The following is a 24962-nucleotide window of genomic DNA, read 5'->3' on the forward strand; positions in this document are numbered from 1 at the left end:
TTAACCTTAATGTGCAATAAATTGTAAACCATTTTCTGCATTTTATTCCAGCTTGAAAGTTCGATGATTATATTTTTATATACCTTTCTTGTTTATAATTGTATGTCTATGGCAATTCACTTATTATTTCCTAGGGGGTATCACTTTCCCTGACCTTGTATGTTTTAAGGGAGGCTGAAATATTATACTTTAAAGACAAACACAATCTGAGCAATTGAACGCCAGGGGCAGCTGCTGTGCAGGTGCTGGTTTGGGGAGTTCTGAGACTCAGGCCTCTTGAAGGGGGGTGCACATACATTGAGCTGAGAACCCCCAGAGGATGAAGACTTGATTCATTATCAGATCAATAATCTGCAAACTGTGAATAAGCAGGAAATCAGAGTCTGTTGGCTTTTTAGTCCATTGTGGAAACAAGGGTTATTATGTGGACTCCAAGTGCGTTCTGGTCCAGTGAGTCAATAATTCCCATCATATCATGGAAAATGCATTGCCCCCATAGGCTGTGGAATGCCTGGGGAATGTTCTTCAGTAATCAGGCCTTATGCATAGTAGATTATGCATTAACTTTATACTCTGTGCTGAGACATAACTGTTAAGTAATACACAGTCAGTTACATTATACCTGCTAGTGCCTAACCGTATGCTCTGGAGAAAAAGGGAAGGGTTTACAAGCATTTCAAGTAGACTCAGGCAGGGGAGAAGTACAAAGATCCATGTGGCATTTACTGATGTGAATGTTTCTAGACTCTCATTGGAGGAAAGGAAAAGAAAAAAAAGAAGAGATGGAGGCATGAACAAGGGAAGAAGAAGGTAGGAAGGAAGGATGGAGAGAGGGAGAAAAAGAAATCTGATGGTGTGTGTGTGTGTGTGTGTGTGTGTGTGTAGTTGCAAGTTCAAGATTGGAATCAACATCTAAAATAGAAAATTTAGCTATAATACTTAATTGGGTTACTAACAATAGCTTGAGCAGCAGTCTTCAAACAATAATGAGAAGAATTTTTGTTAAGACATTGACTCTGGTGAATGTAAATATGAATAGAGTTAGAACTGGGGCAGGGAGCAAACATATAGGCACAAGAGAAATCACACATTTCATAACAGAAAGTATTCTAGGGCAGTTGTAAACATCTCTGGTGTTGCCCCAAACAAACAAACAAACCAAAACACCTGGAAATGCCCACAATGTTTTCTTAATAATAACTAACATTTGCAAAGCCCTTTATAATTTACGAGGCATTTTACAGCAATTACCACAGTTAATTCCCACAATAACCCTGTGAGTTTAAATATTAGACTTCCTAGTTTACAGTTGAAGGGACTGCGGCCCAGGGAGGTTAAGTGGCTTTTGGCAAGGCCACTCAAGAGTCAGCCATAAAACCAGAACCAAAGCCAGATCTTGTGACTACGGATTGCCCCACTATCCCAGCCTCTCTGCCTTCATATCCATGGATACCTCATCAAACAGTTACTTCTGTAAGGTAAAGATCAGTTACCTGGAGGACAGAGACCTTCCAGCCACAAGTTCATGGGCACCCAAAGCTGTTCTTACAACCAACACAGAACTTGGGCTTCAAAGTCTAGAATTTCAATATATATGGTTATATTGAAATATATTTAAAGGTAGAAATATATGTTGCTTCCCCCTACACACATATGCAATTCCTGTCAGTATTTCTAATTTCTATATAATAAAACCTTGCTACCATAATTAAAATTAAAAAGTAAAACCTCATGAGTTGCTGAGTGTCAGGTCATAAAATGTGACTGCTTGTGGGCATCCATTTTGAGAGGCATAAGATGGGGCTGAAGGTAGTGCAGGTGGACGACTGAGGTTGTTGCAATGTCCTGGCGGAAGGCAAGGGCCACGGTGCTGTGAGGGAAATGGTGATGAGCAGGTAACTACCTCTGCTATTGAAGGAACCTGCACCCTATTGAGAAACACACCTGCACACGCAGAACAAGGGGAGAACACAGGTGGGGAGAGTGAGCAAGCGTGTGCCCTGTTTAAGGATCAGAGAGTGAGCCAGGTGATTAAAACAAAGGGCTCACCTTGGAAGGCAGTGGAAAAGGAACCTGGAGACAGAGAAAGATGGACACACCAGAGCGAGAAGTTGGATTTTATACTGAGGACATTGGAGCATCATGGTGAGTGGCAGAGTGGGCAGAGGACATAGTGAAAGTGTGTTTAAGGGAGGCGAATGTGGGAACATAGGGAATCAATCTGACAGGACAAGTTGGAGAGTGGAGAGACCTGTTACAAAGATCTGGTAGTATTCTGAGGTGAAATAGTATTAACATAGAAATACAAATAAAAGGCAATTATTATCATTACTAGAGGCCCAATGCATGAAATTTGCACAAGGGGCTTGGCCCTCGCAGCCCCAACTTCATCCAGAAGGTCGTCCAGACGTTTCTCCGGAAGGTCGTTCTGCTGTTCAGTCTAATTAGCATGTTAGCTCTTTATTATATAGGATTATTAATGCTACGATATTGATAAGAAGTATTCCAGAACTCTTTCTGAATTGCCTTGAGATGCTTTACTCAAGATGGGTTTTGAGGAATACTGTGCCTCTGGGTATCAACAGGTGTTTTAAAAATAAGCTGTGATCAAAATGTATAGAATTGAAGGGGGAAGTAATAGCCACCTTTCACAGCTATGGTGAAGGGTAAATGAGAAAGTATATGAAAAGGCCTGGCACACAGAACGCATTCCACAGAAACTAGTCCCCTTCGTCCAATATGATTTCCATTTATTGTAATAATATCCCCCATATCTATGCCTATATGAACCCATATCAATATCACCTAATATATAGGTGTGTATGTATATGTGCAAACATATTTATGTATGTGTATATAGGTGTTCTCACATAGGCACATTCAGATCCACATATCTAATCATACTCATATGAACATGCACATGTGCCACCCAGGTATACCTTCAATGTAGTATTAAACCTAAGGAGGTATGAAATACCCACATATACCAACTTCAGTCCCTATGGCACTATATCTAAGGCCTTTCCTAAGAGATGTGTGAAAGCTGATGCTATCTCTGTGCTCTGCTTGGTAACAGTACCCATGGGTGCCACAGATGTGTCCTAGTGCCATCTAGTGGGGAATCCCATTTTCTGCCCCATAGTGCCTCCTTGTGCTGACTCCAGCCATTGCCCCCACTCACCATTTTACAGGCTGCTTCCATCACCCTAAGAAACAACAGGGCTAAATGAGCTCCTCTGTTGTTTTGGTTTAGGCTCTTTCCTGTTTTCCTTCTGGGTGTTCCTGGACATGAGTACATCTCACTGAAATATTTCCACCTCTACCTACAGACAAAGGAAAGGCTCGGAGCACCTCAGTCCACTGTACCAACAGGACGTGAATGACTGTGAGTACATAAATCATTTCTATGTCCATGTCTTCAGGATCTAGAAGGAAAATTCTATATTGTATAATAAAAGCATTTTGTGTTCTCTAAATTTAGGAATACTTTATATATATATAATTCTTTCTTTAGCTCAATGAGAACTTTGGCTCACAAAGAGATGCTATGGGCCAATCATTTCAAGGAGATGAGATGGTTTGGATCTTCGTTTGTCTGTGAAGAAAGCCATGTTGGTTATAGAAACTGCTACACATCGATTAACCCGTGGAATTCAATCCTAATTTTCTTTAGCTAGTGGATTTAATGCATCAAAAAGACTAAGAGCAGTGGAGAAAAACCAGGTCATTAGAGCTGTGTCTATGTGGTCAATTCACTTTGCAAGTTCTTTAACCCATTCAAAATGTTAAAGGTCACTGAGAAACATGGTAGTGGATGAAATGAAGACTAAATGCGTAAGTTCAGATCTTTCTGGTTGGTAAATTAGGCCAAAAATAACTAGTAAATAGTATTAAAAATCAGTTGAATCAATATCAATATTCTACTGAAGTGATCAGTTAAATCGATCATCCTGTTCTGGCTGCCCATCTGACAACAAAGCATGTATAAGCTGGGCGGAGTGGGAATGCCAATCTGGGTCCTCTCTTGTTCCTCCCTTTGCCCAAGTTCTCTGCCCAGGGCCCTGGGACTTTGGGATTGGTTTGATTGATTTTCCCCTGCTTCATGTCAGTTAGACAATGCTAGTGCTGAGCATGTTATCTGTATGCTCCATAAATGTAGTAGAGCCTTCTGCCTACGAGCCCCCACCTCCAGGATAAAAGAAAAGTGAAAGCAGAGAAAGGGTAAACATGAATGATAGAGAAAGACAATATGAGGTTTACTGCTGGCATGGATTTGGCCCGAGTTTCCCACTACTAAGTTAATGTCAGATGTGATGGAAGAAGACAGGAATTCAGACCAGAGGTAAGTAGGTTGTTCTACTCTCTTTGTGTAAATGAGAATTGTATAAATTTACTCAACCTGACTCACATCGTGAGAACATACCTCATTTGAAATGGTTGGGTTTGTTTTGGCAAAGGTTGAATGCCCCAGTTTGCCTTCCTGCTCCTTTGTTTAAGGGACAAGTGACGCTCATGCAACTATCTTGCCAGAAATCAGCATCTCGGCCTCTGGGCTGGGGAGATAGAGAAGGAGGAAATGAAAGCGCCGCATTTTTATTATGCTTGAAGTTACTTATTTGCAAAGTGGCTCTTCATCCACTTACTCTATCTGTTCTTCTCCATGGCTTCTCAGTTCTGCTGTCTTTGTTGCAGGGGTACATGTTGTATGTAATATTTCTTGCCACTGTTTAGGAATCATTGTGACTACATTGCTCTTTATCGATAATTTCATGTAGCACAATCCATCACCGTGTTGGATGTTGGGGCAGGGAGAAGGGCATTACTTTGTCTTTCACTGGGTGTGCAGACAGCTCTCTTGTATCGATTGCTTGGCTCTCATGTTCGTTAGATGATGATTTGCACTTTTCCTGTATTGTGTTTATCCAGATTGTGTTTCAGATGTGTCTGCAACATATCATCAGGAACAACAACAAACATTTATTGAACACTTGTGGGCTGTGGATCAGGCTCCAGGCTAGGTCTTTGGGATAATAAGGGGAATTTAATGTGATCCCTACCCTGGGGAACTTTATTATCCATTGGACTATGTTTGTTTTGTGATTTTTAAAAAAAAGATACCTGACAGCTTATGCTGAGTGATTGCTGCAAGCAATAAATGCTCTTGGAGTTTGGAAAAGGGAGTGATGGGTGAGGGCTGGACTGGTCAGGGAAGGCTTCATGAAATGTGAGTAGCTTCTTAAAGGATGGGAAGGATATTTTTATGGATACTGCATATAGAGTTTCTGAATACCATTGTGCCAGATTTAAAAAAAAATGTAATGCCTATATCTTTAAACTGCAATTGCCTCATTAATTATTTATGAGCTAAGACCGAGAATCAATATTCACCTGCTTTCCACAGTGTTTTTTTGCAGAGTTCTATTGTTAACAGCCTTGCACACCTCGTCATACACGGCAAGAAAAAGCCAGGCAGTCTGTTCGCTTTCTCATTAAGACTTCCCTGGTCTAGTTGCCAACTTTTCAGATTGTCTTTTGCTTTGTATAGAATCTTTCCCCCACTGGAAACTCCAATAAGAAAAAAAAGTATATTCCATGACTCCTTAAAGCAAAGTGGGTTTCAAGGTAAGAGAATAGAGAAGAAAAAAATGTGACTTTCTTGTCAAAGTTGCCTCACTGAATCTTTAGGAGAATGCAGGCTTGACCCTGGAGAGGATATTCATTCCCCAAGGGAAATATCCATTGATGAGAGGTTCTAGGAGTTTCCGTTTTAAGAGAGATATTCAAACATTTTTGAAGATTGAAAACTTTGCTTATTACTTTTGCAGGACTCTATTGGTCCAGGTAGACATTTACCTCGGCTGATTGACAGAAAGGTTGGCAGGAAGACTGTCCTGGCCAGCAGTGTTCATATTCTAGGGACTAAGCCCTGTGACTTTCATAATACCCATGATTTTTCCAGAACTAACTCTCTCTCTCTCTCTCTCTCTCTCTCTCTCTCTCTCTCTCTCTCTCTGATTTCTCTTATGTTATTCTTTTTTTTTTTAAATCTCTCTGTTTTAGAATTCATTTTGGCTTTGGTGGAATGAGATGCAAAGAGGATATGAAATTTACATTTTCTTCCTTTTGGTTCTTCATGTAGCATATATTTAGGGGCACCTATTACACATAGAGCATAGAGCATGCCACATATCTCAGATTACAATCTACTTGTTAAAAAAACAAGTTAAAAGTGGTGAATATTTACACACTTTAAGTTAAAAGGGTCAAAAATGAAAATAAAAAGATACATTTGGTTTTTATACCTGCCAATTTCAATGTTCTTGGTCCTACCAATTTAAATTTTCCAATTAAAGGCAATTAAATATTTTTCCTTTTAGAATAGTTTCTTAGGTGTAAGTTGGTCTAACTTGGACAATATTTAGTGGATTTGAAGTATAAATGCTCAATCAGGGATATTTCCCCTTTCTTAAGAAGCACCTCTATGTTCCTTCCCAAGATAGTTGGATGCATAGACATGCCCTCTGGTGGTAAGGCAGGCTTCCCTGTGTGCTATTCTCCCTGCCGTCCACCAGAGAGAGGCTGGGAGGGTCTGGTTCCTGAACACTTTGTACTGGTATCTTCCACATGACTAATCTCACTTGTTGTTGTTGTTGTTGTGGGTGTTATGCTGTTGCTCACACCATCAATATACATAGTAATCAAATACTAGTAGTATGTCTGTTGGAGAGGTTTGTTATCCTTCCCATCTGACTCAGGATTTTAGGGGCTCAGCACCTCTGTGAGTCCACAGAGAATTCAAGAGAATTTAAGAGACCCCTACATTCAATACATGCATCATGTGGAATCAGAGCTCTTGGTCTCCTGCTTTTCTAAGATTTCTCCTAACCATATGGGATGCAGAGGGGCAGAGCAGCAGCCTGGGGGTTCCAGAAAACCTAGTCTAGTGTTTTAGTCAAGTAACTCCCACCCAAGAAAGTCCAGGCCTTTCAGATGCTCAGAGAACCTGACTCTATTCTTACCCTGGGGGCATCCACACAAAATCCTTCTCTTCCTTGCCTGGGAATGCTTTCTCCTCATCATACCTGGTGGGAACTCCCCTATTGTCTCTATTCTGTGACAATGCTGTGAGTTAGGGTAAAATTCTACCACTGACTTTGCCAAGCTTGGCTTCGATACGATACTGTTAAGGGGAGCTTTTGGAATTTAGAAAACCCTTTCACTTTTGACCACACCTGGCTTTCAAAACCTTTCTGTACTATGGACTCAAAACCCAATTTTTCCCTTTTTTCTTTTATTCCTACTTTAAAGATCCGAATCATCCCCAAACAATGGATGCCTCTAACCAGAGAGGGGGAGTACATAAAAATACATACAAATAGATATTAGCCACTTTACAATGTCTGCTTAAAACTGTAAGGGGCCAGACTCTGAATAGTTTCTAGAGTGCAATTGTAGGAGGAGTTCAAAAGTTCAACCACAGTGGGTTGGAACAATCAGGCATGCTTCTCAGGGGCAGTGGGGCTTGGTCTGACTCTCAAGAATGGAAGAATCAAGGTGGGTGTGAAGAATAAGGAATAGATCCATAATTAGACTTAAAATCATCTTCCTCCATACTCCCAGAGCTGTGTATTTTAACTCACACACATCTCTCAGAACACAGTTATTGCCGCCTCCAACTTACTCATGGCTGTGTCTTCCTGTAACACTATAAACTTCTTGAGCACCGGGACCAAAACTTTTTGTATTTGGCCCAGCTGATGTGGCTCAGTGGTTGAGCATCGACCTATGAACCAGGAGGTCATGGTTCAATTCCTGGTCAGGGCACGTGCCCAGGTTGTGGGCTCAATCCCCGGTGTGAGGCGTACAGGAGGCAGCCAATCAATGATTCTCTCTCATCATTGATGTTTCTATCTCTTTATTCCTCTCCCTTCCTCTCTGAAATCAGTAAAATAAATAAATAAACTTTCTATATTTGTATCTCTAATATCACTTAGCCCTGTGCTTATATACATCAGACCTTCTTAAGAAGCACATTTAAAATTTAACATGTTAAAAACAGAACTTCTAAATTATTTTACCTTAGCTCTCCCTTTTAAAACTGCTGTATTGCTTGATCTCTTGTATTAAAGAAAAATAATTTCAAAAAGGATATCTGAATAGAGATTTTATATTCTTCAAAAGCTGGTTACTCAGATACTCTTTTATCTCCTTGACATCCCACCATCTTATCTATGGGATTTCCATATGATAGTTGCCCCAAGGTGTCATTTTTTATTGTGGTAAAATATACATAATATGAAACTGATTATTTTAACTATTTTTAGTGTACACATGAGTGGCTTTAAGTACATTCACAGTGTTGTGCTGCCATCACCATCACCTCCAGAAATTATTCATCTTCCCAAATTGAAACTATACATATCAGACATAACTCTCCATCCCCCTCCCCCCAGCCTGTGGCAACCACCATGATATTTTCTGTCTCTGTGAATTTGACTACTGTACATACCTCATATGGGCTGGTGTCTTACAACATTTGTCCTTTTGTGTCTGGCTTATTTTACTTTGCATAATGTCTTCAAAGTTCATCCCTGTTATAACATATGTCAGAATTTCATTTCCTGTTAAGGCCGAATAATATTTTATTGTATATATTGGCCACTTATGTTTATCTATTACAAGTTCATGGTGAAAATAAAATGCTCATTACCATTCAATGGGCATCTACATATGCCTATGAGTATTTTATGGTAACTTGATTCTCTTTATATTGTGATGTATTTGACCATTTGACCCAAGGGCTTAAATGTGGTTCTTTCTATAAAGAATGTGACATGTGGTACCTCCAGAAATAGCACTTCCTCTAAGACAGTTAATAGTAGTTATAGGGTCAAGTGACTTGGATTTTTTTAAAGAAAAATAAAAATATTTTTACTTTATTCCTTTGAGGTTACTTCTGTCAGTCATTAAAGTGGCCAGAGACATCAGGCTGATGCTCTGCAGACCACTAACTCTTAACAGCTCCTTTCTACAAAAGGTTGTAAAGGAGGTCAAAGATGTATGAGCATTTCTTCCAGTGGCATCCCTTATAGGTTCCCATGGTACACAAACATTTTTAAATATCTGAGAAGACTTGCTTCTTTAAAAAAAAGAAAAAAGCTTAATTTATTTTTCCCCGGCATTTTCATGCACATCTAAACTTGGAATCATTATTAGTTGTTATTTTATTAATAATTTGAAATATTCTGTGTTAAAACAAGGTAAAATTGTTAAGAAGATAAGAAAAGTTAGAGCCTTTAAAAAAGTGGGGAAGTGGGTTCTTTCGGAGCCTTGAGATGAGTGGATTGTGACACAGAAACAAATAAATATTCCTCGATTTTCTCCTAATTAGGACAAAGGCACTTAGAATCATAGTCGGAGAATTCATTTGTTATGTGTTTAAAAAATCCTTCAGCTAAACTCAAGAATATATCTTGTGTCCACATAAAGGACATCAAAAGATAGATGTAGTAAACAGTTTTAATACCTTTTGTTTGGATGTTTGTGGAAGGCATAGCAATGCTATTTAAATCCATTTGTTTCTTTAAATAAATGCATAAAAATTTATTGAAATGACTGTTTAAATAATTTTCTTGTAGTCTTTTGATCTGTGAAGCAATAAGTAAGTACAGGCAGTTAAGTTCTTTATCAGAAGCACGTTCACTATAAAACACTGAGGTTCAGCCATTATTTCCCCCCATTGTAGATTCTAGTGAGTAAGAGGTAAAAGGTAAAGGAGATTTTCTGGGGTTGAGGTGGGAGGGGGGTGGAGTGTCAGTGAAACTTCACATAGGAAAGACCTTAAAGGTAAATCCTAGGAGGAGAAGGCTAGCCAAGTGAAGTGAGGCATGGGGAAGGTGTCTAGAGAGCTTAGGGGAACTATAGGTATTTCAACAGAGTGGAGTGCAATGTAAAAATTGAGGTTGGATAGCTGATGCTTTCAAAGTAGGGTGAGTTTGAAGTGAGTATATATTTTTTACTGTTTTCCAATGAAACAACAAAGCTCAGAACTTCCATTAAGATAAGGGATCAAGGGTAGAGTATGGAAAACATAGCTTGGTTTGGGTTCTCTTATAGAGCTTAACATTCCCATAGCCTGAGTGGAGAAACACAAGGCTGGGTGCTGACATTCACCGACTCTGAGCTGGGAACATCCCTTCTTTGGTTCTCAGTCTCCTCATTTACTTCACAGGCAAGGATTTGGACTGTATGAACTTTTAAGACCCTGCCAGGTCAGTTGGTTGCTACTTATCTTTCTGTCTAACAAGTATGTAAACTGATTATCAGCTCCATCTGGCCTCAGTGCTGACCCCAGTTTTGGAATGCAAAACTCTGTATTTGGCTCAGGTCCTATCTGTGAAGAATTGCAGGCTGATCACCAAGGCTTAAATGTGAACAACAGAATATTGATGCAAAGTCACCATACTGCTACTGACATGTGAGAAATACAGACAGCTCTGATTTAAGAAGGAGAGGGTGTTTGGGACTGCAGTGTTGAGAAACGCTTCCCAGAACGGCAGGGATTTGAACTGAGTTGTGAGGATTCTTATGATTAACATAGACAATGACAGGGTGAGGACATGGAGAGGGGGTTTAGCACCAGCTGGAGGGGGTTGTGAACAAGAGCGCAGAGGTGAGAAAGGGCAGTTTATCTCAGAGAGAGGCACTCGGGCCTGCAGAGGTCAGCTATTGCCCTTCTGAATATCGCTGCACACTATCTACCTCTTTTAAATGTTCCAGACCATTTTTATCCCATTGTTTGACACTTCTTATGTCACCCGCTGGGGATCAACCTCCCAAGGAGTTAGTCCTACTTATAAGAAGCAGTCCTTTATAGACTTGAATAGTGTAAGATCATCTCCCCTTTGTGCCCCTGCATTCCCCATTGACCCTGAGCTGAGGTCACTGAAAACCCTTTCCTTTCCTTTGAGTCCCCCACAGGGCCTCAGACAACCCATCTAGACTAACGCTGCATGAGGAGCACGTGAGGGCTGTCATCTCTGTCATCACACTCCTCATCACCAACCGTCATGGGCAACCCGACGACATGCCAAGTAGTGCTAAGGCTTTTATCATCATTGTTTTATTTACTCCTTCCAATAGTGCTGTGAGATTGGTTCTATATTATTTATGTCCAGTTTTCCAAATGAGAAAGTAATAGTTTGAAATGTTCAGTGGCCTGTCTAATGTCACACAGGGAGTAATTGGTAGAGCATGAACTTGGACCCTGGTCTCTGACTGCAGGGAGCTCACAATCACTGTGAGGCCACAAAGGATGGACATCAGGACAGGGAACAACCCTGCCCTTACACAGAATATCCAAACCTTTGTTAATTGATGTGAGATCCCTATATCCCTTTCTTGATGGAGTATTTGGTTGGTGGTTGTGCTGGGGCATAGTCTAGACACTGGAAGATTTGAGAGTTGAGTTGACCTCTAAAGAAAATACAGCCTGCTGGCATGGCTCAGTGGTTGAGCACTGACCTATGAACCAGGAGGTCACAGTTCGATTCTGGTCAGGGCACTGCTGGGGTTGCAGGCTTGATCCCCAGTAGGGGGTGTGCAGGAGGTAGCCAATCAATTATTTTCTCTCATCATTGATGTTTCTATCTCTCTATCCCTTCCCTTTCTCTCTGAAATCAATAAAAATATATTTTTAAAAGAAAATACAGAACTTTTGCTAAATAAAAGAGGAAGAATATATTTCAAGTGATGCATTTCCATGGAACAAACATGGATGTGGACATATTGCTGGGAAGATGAGGCAGGATCATGGATGAGCAATACAGGATGCTCTGAGTTGGAGCCTGGTAGAGCTGGGTTCCAACCTTGAGCTTATTAAATCCATGGACCAGGCACAACTTCTCTGAACCTCAGTTTCCTGTTTTGTGAAGTGATGCTCATAGAGGTGAAGGTTGTACTTTTAAAGACATTAAATTCTGGAACAGAACCAAGCAAAACAGTGCCAAGCTACCATTTCAATAAGTGGTAGCTATATTTTTAAATTGCTTTTGTGATTGAAGAATGAAATCCTCCTCAGCTCCCCTGACACAAAGTTATCCCTTATACCTAGAAACTTCCACTTACCATCAAGTCACCAGTGCTGTTATTTCATTAAAGAACACTTATATAAACCCTACCATACATCTAGCACTGTGAAGACAAAGACAAATAAAAGAGGATCCTTTGTAGATACATTAGCTTTTCAATACATAAATATGCATATGTCTTATCTCCTATCTAGAATACAAGGAAAGAAAATGTTCTTTATCACTGCCCTGCATGTCTGAAACACTTAGGGCAAACCAACCATAGTCAGAAATCCTGGTCTTTGCAAATGGATAGTTGTGGACCAATCCCAACCCCAGACAGGCTCTTATTTCTAATGGCTTTCACTGTGTGTGTGTGTGTGTGTGTGTGTGTGTGTGTGTGTGTGTGTGTACATGCGCCACATGCATGCGTGTTGGTGGATCAGCCATCCTGATTAGTCTTCCATGACCTGTTTCCACTAGGAGACCTTACACTGCAGGCAGTCACTTTTTCCCCCACTGACCAGTGGGGATACGGATGTGCCCTCCCAACTCCCAGACAAGTCAGCCCTGTTATCCAGAGCCTGGAGGTCATCACTGTGGTCAGAGCCCGAGGCTGTGCTTTGGAGGCTGGCGGATCCCCAAGGCTCCATGGGGTAGCTCTAGGGAAACAGGCCTTTGTGAAACGCTTCTTTGATGAGAAGCATAATATAAATACAAATTGCTATTATGTCAGCTTCTGAGGAGCCACTTCAATCCATTTGGGCACCTTTGATTTTATTCTCAAATTGCTTTCCTCCTTTAAAAATCTTAATAAGAGCATGTTTTCCTCTAGCCTCAAGAGAGTAATTTATTTATTTAAAGTAATAATAAAGTTTCAGCATAATCCCTTAGTCCCAAGGGGGAAGGAGACTCTTTGAACGATTTATTTTTCCCATCCTTGAAGTGCCAGGGAGACCAAGCAGCTGCTATGGTGGTGTCTTGGAGCCCACTGCCATGGCAACGGCCACAGCCTCTTGGGCCACTGGGAAACGGGCATGGAAAATGGTCTCATAACTTTCTTCTTTCACTTTTTCTGCTGCTCGTTCCCCCTTTAACAAAACCGAGGAGTAAGGTAAGATGAGAACCTGGCTCAGCTGAGGCAGCACCATAGCAACTGTGACCGTTTATCATGGCCAAGTCCAACTCTGGCTCTAGAGGGGAGGCCCATGAGGAACAGGTCCAGGCAGATGGGAGGGGTGACTACTCTGGATTCTCTCTTCCTAGTATAGAATCAGACGTGGGCTCTGAGAACTGGGGAGTGGGCCCAGCTGAGAGACACAGGAGGAGTTCAGAAATCTCAGCCTCCAACAGGTGAGAGTAGCAGCTCTACTAGGAAAACTAGGGTTACTTGACACTTATCTGCCAACCAATGTTTTAAGTATTACATGTGCATGATCTCATTTAGCATTTATGTGAAGCACATACCACTGTGATTCCACTATTAGGAATAAGTAAAATGAAGCTTTTGGAAGTTAGGTTACTTGCCCAAGGTCATACAACTAAGAACTGATAGACCTAGGATTCAAAAATAAGGTTGGTTCCAGAAGCCAAGTTTATAACCGCTATAGACATTGTTGCTCACATTGGATTGCTTGTGAAAGGCTGATAAGGGAGGTTATATCAGCTAAGAATACTTTTGATTCAAAATAATAATAAAAATTCTGACTTACAGTGACTTAATAGGATTCTGGAGGTAGGTGGCTGCTGGCACAGGGAAACTGCTCAGTGGGAGGGAGGCTGTTTCCTTGCCTTTATTCTCATGCTCATCACCTTCTTGTCATAAGAAAGCCTTGCTCCTCCAGACTTCACATCTATAATCAAGGCAGGAAGATGAAAAGGAGAAAGGTTGTTGCCAACACTATCTCCTTCCTGCAGGAAAGAAAAATGTATTTCAGGACCAACATCACCCCAACAACAGTAGACTTCTTATGTCTCGTTGAAGAAAAAGGGTCACATAACCTCCTCGCCCTGGAAGGAAGGCAGGAATTTGTCTTTCCACCTTCTATATCAGAAGGACTTTGTACAAATGCTCACAGCTAAAATGTGACCGGGGCATTGGCTGATCAGAGAGAAGGGGAAAATGCTGGAGAGGAAAGATATGAGTATAAGTACGGCGAAGCTTGGTGAAGTCTGGATCCAAGTTTGCATGGAGCATAGATTGGAAAGGCAGCTGGTGCTTGGATTGTAGTGGAATTTAAGTACTAATCCTAAAAGCCAAAATCTAGCTTTAAAGGCAGGTACTCTTGTTTCCATATTCCCATCAGCCACTTCTCTTGCTCCATGTTTTAACAATATGCATATGCTAATTACTTTAACTTGCTAAATTTTAAGAATCTTCTACAAGGCTTGGGTCTGGATTCCACTGTAAGAAATAAAAAGGTTCTATGTTCATATATGAGTAGATCCTGTGTGCCCTATGTAAAGTAGATTGTATCACTTTAAATAATAATAGAAGTATTATTCCTTTTCTAATTCCATCTTCTCAGTGGAAATACCCCTTATGTAAGACAAAAGAGAATCTGTCATTGATTAGAGGAATTAAGGACAAGAGACAATGGCAATATGGGTTATGTTAGGTGACAGGATAGGGGATGATTTATTTTTATTAAAACATTTTCTTTGAATTTGAGTTATATTTTGGTAAAAAGAAAAAAATGTTTAGGTTCATGAAAAAGAATATATGGCCAAGTTACCTGAACTGTGGTTCTAGTATAGAAAGGGGTGAGTCTTAATTAATGTCATTGTCAGAAACTTTTTGAGAGGTGGCACTCTTAACAGCAGGGTTGGCTGTGCATTCAGGGAATCCTCTCTTGACTTCCTCTTCCCCCTTTTTGCCACCCTGTGGCTTTTGGGTTCTTTTGGCCTCTCTAGGACTATTTTAGATTCTCTATGACATAAAGGCCATCCCCAAGTCAAAGCTACAAACTCAGGACACAGACCCTCAGTTCAGTATTCCTTTTGGACTAAGATGTCTTCATGAGGATCTCTGAGCCTGCCTCCTTCTCCTCTCAGTGTGAAGGGGTGAGGGAGGGGGAGAAACCCTTCTCTAACCTGCAGGGTAACCAAAAGTCTAGAGTGTCTCTCACAGGGTCCCCTGCTGAGAATCTTCCTGGCATCAGGCTGCCTTCCACTTTCATTGCACCCTTATGTAAAATGCCACCCTTTGCCATTTGCAATAAGAAAGTTAATGGCATTCAGCACTGGGTTCAGACCCTTAATGGATGCTTTGGAAGGCTGCAGGGAGACATCCCAGAACAGACAGTCTAGTCCTAGCTGAGTGGTCACACCGAGATGTCATTCTTCTCAGACCCCATACCTTCAATATCCTGCACACCTGTAACGTAACTGTCCATGTCCATGTCCATGAGTGTGACCCAGTCCATCTCTCCTGTGGTTTCCATGGCTGAGAGCTCACACATCCCCTCACCACCATCATCACATCTCCTGGAACAGACATCACAGAACCCGCTACAATCTGGTATCCTGAGACCCTTTCCAATACTTAGCTAGACTGTTTGTTGTGGCAGCACATTTCCCTGCACCTCTGCTCTGTACAATATCAGCCTATAGTCTTTGCAAACAGCAGACAGGGCATATATTTCCAATAAAACACATTTAGGAATGCATGACTTGAACCAAATGTCTATTCACTTATGGATTTCTTTTCTCATAAACCTCTATGCTGAGTTAGGCCCTACGGCAGGTCATGGGGATACACCTGGATAGAATCCGGTTCTTGCCTTCTAGAGGACTAGAAGTCGGGAGTTAATAAGAAGTTAAATGTTGAGGGGAAAATTAGAATTTGAGATGTGAATAAAAGATACAGATCTGAGAGTCAAATCATCAGTTTTTCCCATAGAGTAGGTTTCTTAAAAAATAAATAAATAAATGCCCAACCCCTCCCAACTACCTTCTAACTCTTCTTTCTTGGTGGATCAGGTGAAAGTTAAATGAGTTCTCCCATGTCACTCCTCCACGTAGGAACACCTTATAGCCCCCATCTACTTACAAACTAGAACCCGAGTGCCAAGCATCGCCAGACTTTCACGATTTGTTTGGAACCCCCTTTTCCAGCCTGTATCTACCAATACACCCTCTAGCACCCTACATGATATCTTGCTTAGGATCCTTCATGTGTCATGAAAATGTTTATAGAGAAAGAACCATTTAAGTGCCTCTAAAGAGAAACAAAGTTAAGCTGTGATTGGCAGTATGTCTGGCAGCACTCTTGCTAAGTTTGTAATTTTTATTTTTTGGCTTGCTGGGTTGATTTTTGTGAGTGCCTCTTAGCCTTGTTGCCTCCCAAGGATGTCTTTATGTTTCTGGGCTTATTCCCAAGTCTTCTTCACTTTTTCCCTGAGCTCCTACCCCATCCCAAAAAGGTTTGCCAATTATCGCAGTGCTTTTATGTAGTAAAGTGGAGTTGTTTCTTATCTCCACATACTTTCCTGTGCTTTTTTGGAGCAAGGGTATCAAAAAAGGTATTTAGAGGTACCTTTCACAAAGGTTAGGAATAAGCTCATTAAGAGAATGCAGGCTTAATATTAGATAAAGGGAAGCCACCTGAACTATTCATTGTCTAGACTGCACATGGCCTTCTAAGCACTATCAGAGGTAATTTCTTCACATTATTCCTCTGGCCTAAGTCAATTATTCTCCCATTTGAAAAATTAAGTGCTGATTACTAAATTCCTTTATCTTCCCAACATTGTCATATTACTCAAGAATCTCAATGGAATTCTTGATACAATCCTGGGCTAATGATCTGGGCCTTGGCCACCAAAGATAACTGTCCCCCGATATCTCCAAAGGACTCATGTTGGAGTTGCTATGGAGGGCAGAATGGCCTTCTATAAGGAACTAATTAATCTTGGAAGATCACTATTATCTCTGACTATATATAGTTCTTAGAGTGCTTGCATTTACTTATTGAGTATCTTTGCTCATACATGCCATTCTAGGATTTAAAAAATTTCAAAAACTACTAATTTTAGCCTCAATGCTTCATTTCACATTTTGGAAACTAAATCCCTGAGTGGTTAAGTGGTTTCAAAAATATACAGAATTTTGGAGGGAAAGCTCAGGAAACAGCAATTATTTAAGTGGGAGATGGATATTGTAAATTAGTAATACTGTCCCTGTACTATTTTCATTTGTCAGTCCATTCTTGCAGCTTATCCGCTGTGTTTGCACCACAAATCAAGCATGCTCTGTCCTTGGCCTTCTTTGTGAAGCCAAATTTTATTCCCTACTTCTTGTTGCAAAACCTTACCTGCCTAGAAGTCAACCCAGAATTTCTAGAACCCAACTCTCTTTCTAATGGAATGAATCTTCTCTATAGCAGTTCCTTATCTTTATTACTTACCTTTCTTGTTTTGCTTTTAAAAGTGCATGTTTTTATCAAAGGCCTTATTTGATCTTTACAACATCCCAATGAGATAGATGACACAAGTGTTAGTAAGGCACATTATACTAGTACATAGAGCAAAATACCTGTAAAGGTAGAACTTAGTTTTTAACAAGAGAATTTATCTTCTATTTCATTATACAGGTGGGCACAGTAAATCTCTTTGGAAAACTTCAAATTTGTCTATTTTCTGAACAAACAGGTGGCCCTTCCTAATTAAGAAATGTAAGATGTAAAGGTAGTAAGCCTTTGCATTCTTTCATAACCTATAGTAGGCTTAGCTAGAAAAGAGATGAGTAAGTTTGCATAAGTATCCAGGGGTCCTCTGGGAGGCAAAGGAGACTCAGATTCTGAACATTCCCTTTTAGATCACTTATAATAGTGTGGGATGGGTCAACTGTTATCTGTCATATGATAACTTTAAACATTCTGGAACTGTTTGTCTGGTTTCAACCAAAGGACCTGGAAGTCTTAGGGACAGAAAGCCCAGAAATAGTACTTCTGAGCACAGGCATTTAATCACTGACAGCTATAACTAGGAGGTCACATGTAAGGAGACCCATTGAAACCTGTAACAGGATATGGACCAGAAAAGGCATCATCTCAACTATAAGAAGAACACTGGGGAGTGTGTGGTGTGGGACACTTTTCAATGGCAACACCTGCGGTAAAAATAGAAACAAAAGCAGCTTAACTAGGAACCCATGAATGGACACATCCAGCCCCCACGTTGGATCCTGGCATTGGAATTGCCGGGATTCTTGTCCCAGCGTTACAGAGGGTTCAGCATTCTGGAGAAAGGGGCTGATGCATAGATTAAGAAGAAGTCCAAAGACAAAAGATAATTTTGAAAAGTATTGGAGGTCAGAGGAGCTTCAGCTAAAGAAACTGAAGACTACCCCTTGTCTAAGGACCCCATGCTATTTATTTAACACAATTTGTCCTAAAGCAAGGTGGAGATAATACATTTCAAAGGGTAAGGTTTCAAAGGGTATTGTCAGATTGAGGAATAGCCTACAGCTGTTCAGGTGTTTGGCCAACAGGAGGCAATAAAATGCCCTGAGCTGTCTGGCAGCAGACAATCCTATTCAGGTTTGGGGGAAGTGCCATTTAGCCATTCCAATAGGTAAACTACATTTGTGGCTCACCCTTGTTGAGCCCTCCAAGCTTCACCAACCTTTTGGTGAAACTCTTAAAATTATTACATGCTTGAATTGGTTTCCGGCATCAATGAAGACTGGCCCAAGGACACAAGTTCTTGGACGATGAAAGAAGGAGACACCTCAGGAGTTAGACACTAGACTGCCTCTGATATGAATATGGATCCCCAGGGAGACGTTTGTGATTACCTACAGATGAGGTACAGATTAGGTGAGATGTAAGATCCAGGGGAAGGTCATGTGGCAGTCCATGCTCTTGACTTCCTTTCTAGCACTTTGTTAGCTCTCCAGTTGGCACAGTACATTCAGTTCACTCCTAATGATTCTGCCTTAACCATGCTCCCCATTTCTCATGCCTATGAGTGGAAATGTGACCTTGGAGTGGTGGCAAATCATAAATCCTCCCAAGCCTTCCTCCTGCTCATGCGTTGACTGTTTCCCATCTAATTTTTCATACTGTTAGGGACAGTTCTCAGAAACCATTAGATGTATCATTTAAGGGCCCTTAAGCACAGCGCTGGAATGCTGAGAGCTCCAGTCCTACTTGTGGAGTCTGGAGGTAAAAGATAATTCTTCTTCTCCAGCCCCTCCCCTAAGAGACTGACAGCAAGACTAGAGGCACCTTAAGGTTTCAGCAGAGTCTGAGGAGCCCGGGGAGTACACTGTTCTGGCTCCTGCAGACTTCCATTGTGGTTGTTAGTATGCCTATAATGGCAGTTTAGTTCTTTTCCCTTGAAGATAGCTTTTAAATTTGCTCTGTTGGCCTCTTGATGAAATAGCTTAATGCATATTAATGACATCTTTTATTTACTGAGCAGCACCATTAAGCACTTTGAAATACCAGATTCCACCCAAGGTCTCCCAGGAGACAAGCCAATATCTCTAGACTTACTGGATGAATGGGAAACTGAGGAAACAAAAAAAGCCCAGTAACTTCCTGAAAGCAACACAGAAAGTATCTCAACTACACGTGCTGTCTAGCAGGTGGATGGTCTTGATTGAGTAGCATTATAGTGGGCTTCCTCCATATCTATTCATCCCTATAACAGCTTTTATTGAATACTTGCTATGCATACAGCACGTTATAAGGTACAAATATAGAAGAAGGTGAAATAAGACTAATAATGCACAAGAGGTACATGGAAGGACATACTCTATTCAAGGAACAACCAAGTCCTTGTTAATCTGAGAGAGAGTACAGAGAGAAGAAAGCAATATCTGAAAGGTAAGTTGGCACCAGACTGTGGCAGAATTTGAGGGATTGCTCCCCGCAAAAACCCATGCTTCTTGACTCCACTTCTAGGAGTTACAGTCATTAAAGCAAAATGAGTTAGATATAGATGACATGGAAAAAATGTCCATGACATAGCATTAAATAGGAAAAAAAAACCTCTAGGTCAATGACTTCATGTTTATTAACTGTATGTATATATGTTTAAGGAGTCATATGCATGCATTATACATGTAGACAAATAAATGGAGATAGGTAGATGATAGATAGAAGATAAGGTAAAACAAGAGAGAGGGGTAACTAGAGAAATGTAAGAAGAATTTATATGCAACTAATAGCAATGCGGGGGGAGGGAGGGAAACATTCTTGTTTTTTATGTCACATCATATTTTAAAAGTTAGATTGTAAGTGATTTCTTTGTGTTTTAGTATTTTAAAAATAAAATGTTCAAAAGTAAACTCCTAAAATGCATAGTCCCCAACTTCAAGGACCTTACAACCCAGAAAAGCAAACAAAAAAGCATTAACTACATGATGAGAAAGAATAAAAAAGACACTTCTAGTCCACAAGGAGTGTTTTCTTGAAAAGGTGTGCAAACACTAAAATTAAAAGAAGTTTCCCACCAGGAATATTGACCAAGGACTTCTTTATTTCACTTCTAGAGAGGCAGCTGCCAGTGAATTGCCCTTTGCCCTTGGGTGGCTGCATTCAGCTCCTCAGGAGGAACCACAAGTCAGAACAGATCCCACTTATATAGGCAAGTGTTGGCCTCAACCTTCCAGGCCCCTGTTATAAACCTACTACTATTGCCCATCTGTCTGGAAGGAGGCCTATAGGTGAGTGGGGAAGATTTGGAGAGCTTCACTGATTTAAATTCACCCTAAAACCATGAGCATTTCCTGACATGAGTCATGACCAAATCACAGGTAATGTAACAGAAATTAAGTTTTTGCCACATGTGTATGCATGCCATGACTGAACCCCAAAGGTGGTGAGCCTGCAGGGTGAGGAAGGCATGCTGGGCTGACCCTTGGTGGGACTTGCCTACTGTGATCTCATGCAGTAGCTACTGCTGCTGATGGAAATCCTGCCCTCTGGGCAGAGACACATGTCATCTTAGTAAAAGTTGTAAGTGAAAAACATGTGGGGAGAAGAGACCAAAAGAGTAACTTATTCTGACAGGAAAATCTAGGATTGCTTCAAGGGGGAGGAAAGACACTAATTATTGAAGGATTGGAAGAAGAAGAAAAGGATCTAGAATAAATGCTGAAGAATTCAACATCCAAATAGCAGCTAACACTTTAATAGCTCTTACTCTGACAGATCCTGTCCTAATCTCTTCACATATGTTGAATGAATCAAGCTCCATAACAAACCAGTGAGATAGGTCCTGAAATTATATCCGTTTTTGCAGAACTGAGGCACAGAACAGTTAAGCATTTTTTCTAGATTCCCAAAGGGTAGTAAGTGGTACAACTTACTCCCTTCGCCATTCAACTGAGGGAATTTGGTTCTAGGATATAAGTCTTGACCTTTCAGAAGCTTTTAGTTAATGGAGTCCAGGTAGAGGAAAGTGATGGGAAACACTCAACATGCAAATGTGCTGGTGCACAAATAGGTTCCCCCTGGCTTGGCTGTAACAGAGGCAGTACCCTTAACAAGTAAGATGCTGCTGTGATGAGGCTATTCTGAAGGAGCTGGAAGCCACTGGACACGTTTTTGGGAGGGAATCAACATGCTCTGACTGATAGCTTAGAAAAATCTCTCTATTAAGGATAGGAGAGGTAGGGGAGTGAAGATTTGAAGGCCAGTTTGGTAGGAAATGCTGAGGACCTGATTTAGATAGAGTCATTTCCATTAGAGGGGATGGTGGAAGTGAGGGTCCTTTGTAGATGAGAAATGGACTTTCACTTGTTTCCACCTCACTGCTGGGCTCCTGGTAGGAAGTGAGTTGTGAAGACTGAGATGCCAGCCTGTGAACAGGTGACAATAAGTCAGTAGTAGCTTCATCTTCAAGCAGTTCCCTGGCCTACTTTAGGCCTCAGTCAACTTACTTGATTTTCAAAACCATCCTGCCTCATCAGCACCCTCCCCTTCTCCAATGTTGAAGCTAGACATTTGTTCTGTGTTCTATACGTCTAAGAAACCACGTCAGAGCACCTGGTGCAGCTTCAGGGGGGATGCAACTGGGACAATTTGCTGGGCGGTTTTGGGAGCAGATGACACCCAGCCCAGGCCCAGTTTGCTCTGCTCAATTTGTAATGTCCTCACACTGTAAATTGTAGACATTATAGCTAGGCACTCTCTTTATGGCTTACTTTCATCCTGAAATGTTCCCGTGCTACATTTTCATGTAACTTATGCACCTCGAATGTTGTAAAAACTGCCGTAAAAGTCAATATAAATGCAATAATGTCACGTCAGTCAAAGGCAGCAGAGCAGCCCTTTTGAGCAAACAATTGGGAAACCAGAGGGAAAACTCAATTGCTCCATGTTGCAAATTGATTAAAGATATGAATCAGAAAATTAAAGGGCTTTTGGAGTTTAGGTTATTACTAACTGCTTTACTTTATGGAGCAATTACTTTGATTCTATCTCGAGTCCAGTAAAGTGACTGCCGGCGTATGGCGAGATGGGGCCCTGTGTCTCTCTTATTAATGCGAATTACTCAAGATCATACTACATGAATGTATACGTGCATCTCAGCCATGTGAGTTTATTTCTTAAGCTCTCTATTTAAAATTATAAAGAAACTAGAGGCCTGATGCACGAAATTTGTGCAAGAGACATGGCCCTCACAGCCGTGGCACCCAGCTTTGTCCAGAAGGTTGTCCGGTATGGTTGTCCGGACTGTCGTTCAGCTGTTAGGCCATCTGGTTTAATTAGCATATTACGCTTTTATTATTATAGATAATTTATAGCTAGGGTCACATTTCTATTGGACTAAAGCTGCATATTCTTTTCATCAGGACCATCCTATTTTCAAAGAGTGAGAGGCTGTAACAGTCACCTGCATGTCTAATTTATGGTTTTGTAGGCTACCCTGAGAATTCTGGGATATTGTCAACATGGGTTGATTTGTGTTGTGCTGCCACCAGGTCTGGCCCAGTAAGTGCTGAGATGTCATCTTCATCTGATTGTCTCGGTATCTGTAAGTTCATAATTGGATAGCCATCTTTAGAACTTAAGCTTGTAAAAGTATCATAGGAGTGAATAAGCTGGAGAACAGAGAAAAACCTTAGCAATAATTAATATGGCCCTTTGGGCCTTGGAAGCCAGGAAGCTAAGAGCTAAATTTAATATTCAGTTGTAGTAATTACCCTGTGCTGGATTCCTGGCCTCGCGTGGGGCCAGGCACATTTAGTGGGTGCTCAGTGAAGGATGGCTGAGTGAGAGCAATGAGAGATAATGACTAATGGTGACGTTTTTATTGCTTCCTGTGAGCGAGAGTTTTCAGGTGTGCTAAGTGCTTCCAAACATGACCATAATTCATCTTAACAATGGTCTTCTTGGCTATTTCCATGGCCATTTTACAGATAAAGAAGTAGGCACATGGAGTTTACAGGACTTACCATTGTCACCCAGCTTGGATTGAAACTAGGTCTCTATGACCTGAGAACCAGCACTCTTAGCCACTACCTGATCACAGGGGGAACAAAGGTAGGGTGCTCACAGGAAATTAAGCGAAGTAGGATAACTCTGAGAGTTCATTTAGAAACTTAGGGTACATCACAACAGGTATTAGCTGTCTCCTCATAGAGAGGAAAGTTTTCCAATGAGTAGATCTTGATTGTAAGTGGATTGAGAATTCCAAGACATCTTTGGGGAAAATAAATCGGGCAGAAGGAGTGTTGTTTAGCAATAGAAGCACTAACAAATGAGGTTCAGGCTTTAACATATGAACAAGGGGCTGCTGTGGGTAGTGCCCACCCTGCAGTGTCTAAGAGACTGGGGGCCATAGCCTGAGCTTTGCACCTGGGCTTTGTCACACTTTTATTGGCAACAGAATCTAAAGCCACTGTCAAAATTTCCTTGTTCTGATCCCAGAGCCCAGGAACCTCATCAAGCAGCTCTCAAGTTTGGTTTTGGCATGCCAGGTAGGAATGGACTACAGGTAAGAATGTGCTGGCTGCACCCAATCTGATTGGCACAGGAATGATGGTGTTGGGGGTAAAATAATTAATGAGCTGTCTGATTTATACAATGTCTCTGAGGTTAATTGGAGACTGTTCCTGACTGGCCCGTTCATTCTTGAGTGCTGACCAAACTAGGTTTCTGAGTCTGCAAGCCTGAGGGTCCGATCCCAGGTTGTAAAGTTCACCAAGGTTAGGAAGACAGGCCTGGAAGTCCCTTCCTCAACACCTGGCTTCACCTTCATTCAAATTTTTACAAGTTATTCTCTCTGCTTTCTTTTGTAATGACTACGAATCTTCTGGTTACTACAGTCATGTGCCGCTTAACGACAGGAATATGTTCTGAAAAATGCATCATTGGGCAATTTTGTCATTGTGCAAATATAATAGAGTGTTCTTACACAAATGTAGATGGTATAGCCCACTACACACCTAGGCTATATGGTACAACCTACTGCTCCTGGGCTACAAGCCTGCTCAGCATGTTACTGTACAAAACAACATGAGATTAAATCAAGCACAAGAGAAAACGAGGCAATCAAGAGATGCAGCGAGCACAAGATGTATGAGGCTGCTGCCAGCATAACACAGCAGACTGTTTTACAGCAAACTTTTTATTCTAAGTAGAAAGAGTGCATTCTAAAATAGTGATAAAAAGGATAGTATAGTAAATACATAAACCAGTAAACAGTTTATTGTTATTATCAAGTACTGTGTACTATACATGATGGCATGTGCTATACTTTTATATGACTGGCAGCTCCGTAGGCTTGTTTATACCAGCTTCACCACAAACATGGGTGTATTGTTTTGTGCTATGACATTACAGTGGCCACAATGTCACCACCTCTGTTATAATCTATAGGACCACCATCATGGTCTGTCATTGACTAAAACATTGGTATAGGGCACATGACTGTC

The 24962-nt window shown here is 41.0% G+C and overlaps 1 protein-coding gene across 1 annotated transcript in view; it reads left to right on the forward strand.

Moving 5' to 3' along the window:
* Positions 1 to 729: 729 nt before the first annotated feature.
* The window catches only part of SLC14A2 (solute carrier family 14 member 2), a gene marked incomplete at its 3' end in the record, with an annotated part of 369165 nt that continues 344932 nt past the window's right edge, over positions 730 to 24962 (forward strand). The window contains exons 1-2 of the mRNA XM_079784559.1: positions 730 to 810; positions 3254 to 3385. The remainder of the gene's footprint in view (positions 811 to 3253; positions 3386 to 24962) is intronic.

Source organism: Cnephaeus nilssonii (genome assembly GCF_951640355.1).
Source record: "Cnephaeus nilssonii genome assembly, chromosome: 11".
NCBI lineage: Eukaryota > Metazoa > Chordata > Mammalia > Chiroptera > Vespertilionidae > Cnephaeus > Cnephaeus nilssonii.